Raw genomic sequence first — 6871 nt, 5'->3', positions numbered from 1 at the left:
TAATCATTTTTATGGAGTTCTATGAGATAGAAGTATTTTCTTCAGAAAGGTGGCAATAAAAATGGTAAAGCTAATGTTTAAAAGTATGTCCCACAGGAAGAGCAAAAATTGTGCACAGAAAGTATGTGATTTGTATTTAAGCACGTTTCTTTTCTTTTAAAAGATATTGCTAAACTGTTTTTTTTTTTAGAAACACAGCATAGTTTATTTTGATTTACAAATGCAAAGTGGAAACGCAACAAAATTGAACTTACTACCATTTAAACAGATTGCTATGTTTCAATAGAAACTATACACATTATATATAATTTATATAAAATCCATCCATCAACTAAAACATCATATGTATATCTAGTATGGTGTTTTTATTATAGAACCAACAATCTGATTAAATGTTGTTTGCATTTAATGCATGACTTAAAAGAAATAAAATTCTACAAAAGTTTTAACTAATTTATATATTAAAAATCTCCTGGATTAAATGAAACAATGAAATTTTGCCAACAAAGGTGTGCCTAACTCTTATCTAATTATCATATTTTCTTACATACATGGTAAAAGCTAAAAATAATCCTCTAGTTTATTCTGATTTATTGTTTAAAATTATACACTGTATATCAAGTTTTTAGTGCACATGAAAAATAAAATTGCAGAACAGGAGAGCAGTAGACATGTGTCCCAAAATGGGCAAGGAAAATGCAGTATTAATGATGGCTAATAATAAAGTTAATACATATGTTGTATTGGGCAAATATTGCTGGTAGTTTATGTTAAACTAAAAAACACTACCTTATCTTGTAATCCTAATTTGATTTGATCAGCATATGGAAGTTAAAGTAGAATAGCTTTAGTAGAATATGCATTATGCAAATCAAGACTCATTAATTTCAAAATTTAAAGCAAAGCTAAAAAATATTTAAATTACACTTCTCTTTAGTTTACTGGCCATAAACAATTATATTTAATTAAATCTCACTGAAGCAGAAAGTTACTCAAAGTAATTAATTGAAAGAACTCATGTAGAGGAAATATGTATAATTCCTTACTAATACCTAGCACTTTTTAAAGGGGTCCTTGCTTATGTAGTTTTTGGTGATTTTGAAGTAACTAGACCTACCGAATAGTCAATAAAGTTATTTAATTGTGATTGTGTTCACCTAAAAATGTCAATGAATTTTACATTACAGTTTAGGAAACTTGTTCAGAAGAGAGACAACAAACACCTTCAGACTGACATTTCAGTTCTATTAATTATGTTTAATTTAGTTTCGATAATCTTTATTTGGAACATCAGTAGAGGTAAATAGACGCTTTCAATTAGATGTAATAACACTGCGGTTTTTATTTCACAGAATATACCATCACTTTTTAAGGAACTCATTTGAGAGTGTGGCTTACATATACCTTAGTTCTTTTAGCTGAGTTATAATGACTCAGCTGTACAAGATTGTGTGGTGGTGATAAAGGGTACTGACAAAAGATTTTCCAGACTTAACAATTTTATCATCTTAGATAACTTTTATTTCTTGGACCTGAGAATAAAACAACATAATTCTGGTAGGTAGATTTTCTATAAAGTTGATCTTGAAATAGAAAACTGAACAAATTTCTTAAATTAACACTTTTACCCTTCCAAAGGAAAGAGGCATTTAGCCATAACTTCTCACATTTTCAATAACAAAATGAAAATACTGCACTAACTAAAATCTTGAATTCTGGCACTATGTTTACAGCTGCAGAAAATTTCTTGTACAGTTAATTTTTAAAATAAAAACAATATTGTGGACACTGCAGCAATGGCAAGCTAACAGAAACATCTTGTCCAAAGAATTCTACACCTTCTATAAGATTTCTTTTATTGTTACATCTAAATTTTGATTACATAAAATCTATTTTTTTTAAATCAATCATCTTTTTACACCTTTTCAAAGAAAGAAACTTTCAGGCAAATGAACATGATTCCTCTATTTTTCTTTTAGAAGTCAGTCCAATTGTACTGAAATAGGATTATCATATGATTAGGCATTATTGGAAGAAAAGCATTGCCTGCTCTATCTCATTCCCTGGGAGAACAGGGAGGAGAACCCAGCCTGAGTCAGTAGAGGCATTTTTTTTCATCTGAGAATCACATACAAAGTTCAGATGTACCATCAAACAATGGCACTACAAATCATCCGTGAGTATTTAAGCAATTTTATGTAATAAAAAGATAGAAATCAATAGCTCATACATACTTTTATTTCAAATCTTCTTTTGTCCTGACTGACACATATTTATTTATCCAAAGTCACTCTCTAGCCTTATTCCACCATAGGAACTTGAACGCCATTTCCAATTTTGTCATCAATGATTATGTGAGCCTTAAACTGTTGAGGTACCAAAAAGAAGACATGGTCCTCTTCAGGTGGAACTTAAAGTCTGTCCAGATGAAACTGGACAGCCATGTGAAAGGGATCATTGAAGAAGTAATACGCTGTTATTTTTTAAAGGCCTTGTCTTACATTAAGAAAAAAATTGAGTATGCCATTGGATTAAGAGATTTTAAATATAGGGATCAATCCCCGGCTTACCATTTTGTGAGGAATTTTGCAAATTTGTATTAATTGGTCAGGAATGGTCAGAGTAGCAACATTGTTCATAATAAATACCTCAAGATCTTAATTAAATATGTAATTTTTGAATATCTATGTTTTGACCAAAATGCCACCTTCTTCATGAAGACTTCTAGAAATTCATGAAGAAATATGAATGATCTTATCTTGACACCAGTCCTTCAAATAGGTATAGCTCATGACATAACTTTCCATCGCCTTTCCCTTATTATCCAATTAATTTAGTATTTTCTGAGATCCTGCTTAGCTGAGGCACTCAGCAAGTGAAATGTTTCTTTATTTGCTCAATACTCATTCAGTATGTTCCAGGCGGAGGTGAATAAACGTATTCATTGCTTTTGAACCTATGTAGAGAATATAGCTGCTCTCCTTGCATGCTGGCCAACCCAAATTCAGGCTAATAAAAAGAAAATAAGAAATGTTCTTAGGTGATAGCAATTTTGAATAATGTGTTCCCCTGACTTTAACATTTTGTGGAGGCTATTGGACATTCTACTTATTCAAGGCACTAGCTACATAATTATAGGTTCCTTGAATATGTTAGGTGCTCCAGAATGCTTATAGAATGGATAAAGGTGCTGAATAAGATTTATTTGCTGAAGATGATGATGGTTAAGAGAAATTCCTGCAAGATATGAAATGGATCTAAACAACAAGAGTCAGAATACCGGCTGCCTCCCTCACTGTACGTGGATTTCTCAAACACAAATCCCAAGCCCAGACTAAAAATATCAGGCACTCACAAGCTGCATTGAACTATCAATAAATTTAGTTACCGTATGAAAGTTCAATTTCATCCCCAATCATAAAAATAGGTGACAGTGCAAATTCCCCTCCTTTTTTTTTTTGGCAGTTTGCAGGCCAAACCAGCAGTCCAGTGGGATGTCAGTAGGTATCAGTGGGAGAGTGAAGACATTAATTTTTGGTAATTTGTTCCTTGATGCTTCCCTTGCCCCTCCTCCTTTTCGCAGATAAACTCTCTCAGTGAAGTCCGCGTTTTTCTGTACCCTACAGAGAGATTAGTGAATGCATAATCACACAGTGACAGGTCCAGTTCCAATGTGTTTCTCATTAAATTCTCTGTCATCCCCTCTGTGGGAAACTGGGAAATTTATCAGATTTTCCTACAAGGAGGTGAATTTCTGCTGAGGAGGCAACACAGTGTCTTTTACTCTCCGGAGTGCAATTATGGCTCGGCTTCCACAGCTCCGCTTCGTTGACCATCAGGCTCTCTTTGGGGGAGGTGTGCATTCCATAACCTGTCTCCATGCTTTGAGACATGTTATATATTTACATTTTTTAAAGTTTGCTAGTTGTTCTACATTCTTCTCCAGAAAAGGCCTCTGAAAGCAAGGGGAAATATACTATTCAGTGTACCGGAAGAGGCGATACCAAGACCTCCCTAACAGTCACCATCCTAATAGAAAATGAGACAGAACGTGTTTAAATTCTAGAAGAGAAAAGCAGTTGAAAATTGTATGTTCTCTATTTGTTCTCTCTCTTTCTCTTCTCTCTCTTTTTTTCATACAAGATGCATTACAAAGGGGTGAAAACATGTTTTCTGTTTAGGTAATGAAAGAATGGCAGTCATGCCAATGACTCCTATAAATCTCCTCTGAGACCTGCAGTTCCTCTAAATGATGATTAGGAGGAACGCCATGCCCATTTCTGTTGCCACATTTGTTATGTCACTGAGTTCTAAAACTGGGTCAGCTCTGAGAAAGAGTTTGTTTTCACCTTAGTAATTGTGTTGTCTGAGATCCTCAGCCTTTACCATCTGCACAGCAGGAGGACAAATGAGAAAAAGACACAGAGCCTGGCACTGGCACAGACACAAACCACAAGATCTCACTGCCACCTAAGGGAGGGGTTCCCAGGTGGCACAGCTGTAAAGAACCACCTGCCGATGTAGAAGATGCAGGAGACACGGGTCCCGATCCCTGGGTCGGGAAGATTCTCTGGAGGAGGGCGTGACAACCCACCCCAGTGTTTTTGCCTGGAGAATCACATGAACAGAGGAGACCGGGGGGCTACAGCTCATGCGGTCACTACAGCCCACGGCGGTCGCGAAAGAGTCAGACACGACTTAGTGACTAAACAACAATACATCACTGAAAGATAATCAGGAACCCAATAGAGCATGGGAAGCAGGAGGTATATTTTTCTACATGCATGTTAAGTTGCTTCAGTCGTGTTCGACTCTTAGTGACCTTATGGACTGTAGCCTGCCAGGCTTCTCTGTCCATAGACTTTTCCAGGCAAGAATACTGGAGCAGGTTGCCATGCCCTTCTCCAGGGGATCTTTCCGACACACAGATCAAACCAGCACCTCTTTTGTCTCCTGCATTGGCAGGTGGGTTCTTTAGGACTGGTGCCACTTGGGAAGCTCCACATTTTTCTACGGAAACCTCTAATTCTATCTGTCACAACACTGACCCGATAGCTGAGATTGGAAGATCAACGGCCATCTAATTTCAGTGTTGCTTAGAAAGGGAAAAACAGATTTGTGCTTCTCAGCATCTGATATATTTCTCATGATGTAGACGTCCCTGGGATAGAACATGTGTGGGTTAAAAAATTGAAAGGGGAAAGTAGCCCTGAGTCTGCCGTAACTTTTCAGCTCTTCTCTACCTGTCTGCAGGAAGCTGGACAATTGTTAACCATTTAGCACTTAAAACACACACATACACCCACCCAATACACATACACACTACCTCCCACCGTTGGTCTTAAAGGATTATATCAGCTCCTTCTGAAAATAGCCACTCCTTTGGGGGCTGCAAGGATTAGAGCAAAGCAACCTCCTCCAAGACATGTGAGGGGGTTGGCAAGTGTTGCTGCATCTACCTTGAATATTACAGAGGCACCCTTGCAGTGCTTCCAGCCAGCGTTCCTGTAATGCTGGCCTGCAGTCAATAAATATTTCATGTCTCTTGCCCCCAGGGTGTGCTCAGAGGACCACCCTGCTAGTGTCTGACTCGGTGCTCACAGCTTTGTGCTGTGGGCGGAAAGGTGGGTGTGGAGCCGGAGGCGGAAAGTGCAGGCAGGATCCAATGTGGTTAACATTTGGGATCATTGGTCTGGCTGTAGGGGATCTGCAGAATTCTTCATGTCAACACTCATTCTGGGAGACGGAGCAAGTCCATCAAGAGGATTATCATCCAGCATCAGTGTGACTCACTCAAGGGTTAATGGAAGGAAGCATTCATAAGAGGTGAGGTTGCAGATTCAGAGAGAAATAGAGGCCTCATGGACTTCTTAACAGGGCTTTCACTGTTGAGTGTGTGGGTGTGTGTGTGCTCAGTCGTGTCCGACTCTGTGTGACCCCATAGACTGTAGCCTACCAGGCTCTTCTGTCCATGGGATGTCCCAGACAACAGTACTGGAGTGGGTTGCCATTTCCTTTTCCATTTCACTGTTGAGGTAATGTAGAATGTCATCTTCCATTTAGGAAGGAAACTCTCAGAATTTCCCAAAGGCAGGCACCCAGATGGGAAAGGGTTCTTGTCTCCTTGGGGCTTCCCTGGTGGTTCAGATGATAATGAATTTGCCTGTAATTCAGGAGACTCACATTCTATCCCTGGGTTGGAAAGATTCCCTGGATAAGGGTATGGCAACCCACTCCAGTACTCTTGCCTGGAGAATCCCATGGACAGAGGAGCCTGGCAGGCTACAGTTCATGGGGTCTAACAGAGTGGGATGTGACTGAAGAGACTGAGCACAGCACAACCTATTTAGATACACAGCTAAAACACCTAAAGGGAAATGAATAGTTAATAAATTGTTGACATTTGAACCTTGGCCCCTGTATTGTTCTACGCAGATTCCTTCTTCAGTGCTATGACATTCATTTCCCAACTGCTGGAAATGTGCCCTTTGGCCCTTAGGGAACTGTCCCATCCAAGGTTATACCCACTCCCAGGGACACCATGAGGACAGTGATTTGCTGTTTCAGAGATTCAATAGCCTATCCCTCTTGCCAGAATTTGTAATAAAAATGGAGGACCATACTAGCTTCTTCACTTCCTTACAGGGAAGGATGTAGATAAAATACAACACATTCAGTTTAATTAAAATCCCAGGTATAAACAATGTTTTAGTATATTCAAATATTGCATGGGCACTCTGTATTTTTATTTATGAGGTTTGGCAACTATACTTATGGATGTTACTCTCAAGAGGACTCCCCAATAAACCTGTGTACTACTCTGAAGTAGCTTAAGATTATTTCCAGATAATCCATTCTTCAGGAAAAGATT

General features: G+C 38.3%; 1 long non-coding RNA gene across 3 annotated transcripts in view; it reads right to left on the bottom strand.

Moving 5' to 3' along the window:
• Window positions 1-1500: 1500 nt before the first annotated feature.
• The window catches only part of LOC147370398 (uncharacterized), a 33990-nt gene continuing 28619 nt past the window's right edge, over window positions 1501-6871 (bottom strand). For 2 of the 3 annotated variants that reach the window (XR_015166130.1, XR_015166129.1), the window contains one exon: window positions 1501-3955. This is a non-coding gene — a long non-coding RNA (uncharacterized LOC147370398). The remainder of the gene's footprint in view (window positions 3956-6871) is intronic. The other variant, XR_015166131.1, reaches the window with a different exon arrangement.

Source organism: Bos grunniens, chromosome 6 (genome assembly GCF_055505025.1).
Source record: "Bos grunniens cultivar Pamir isolate PY7600 chromosome 6, Bosgru_T2T1.0, whole genome shotgun sequence".
Classification (NCBI taxonomy): Eukaryota; Metazoa; Chordata; class Mammalia; order Artiodactyla; family Bovidae; genus Bos; species Bos grunniens.
This window is presented reverse-complemented; position numbering and strand designations above follow the sequence as displayed.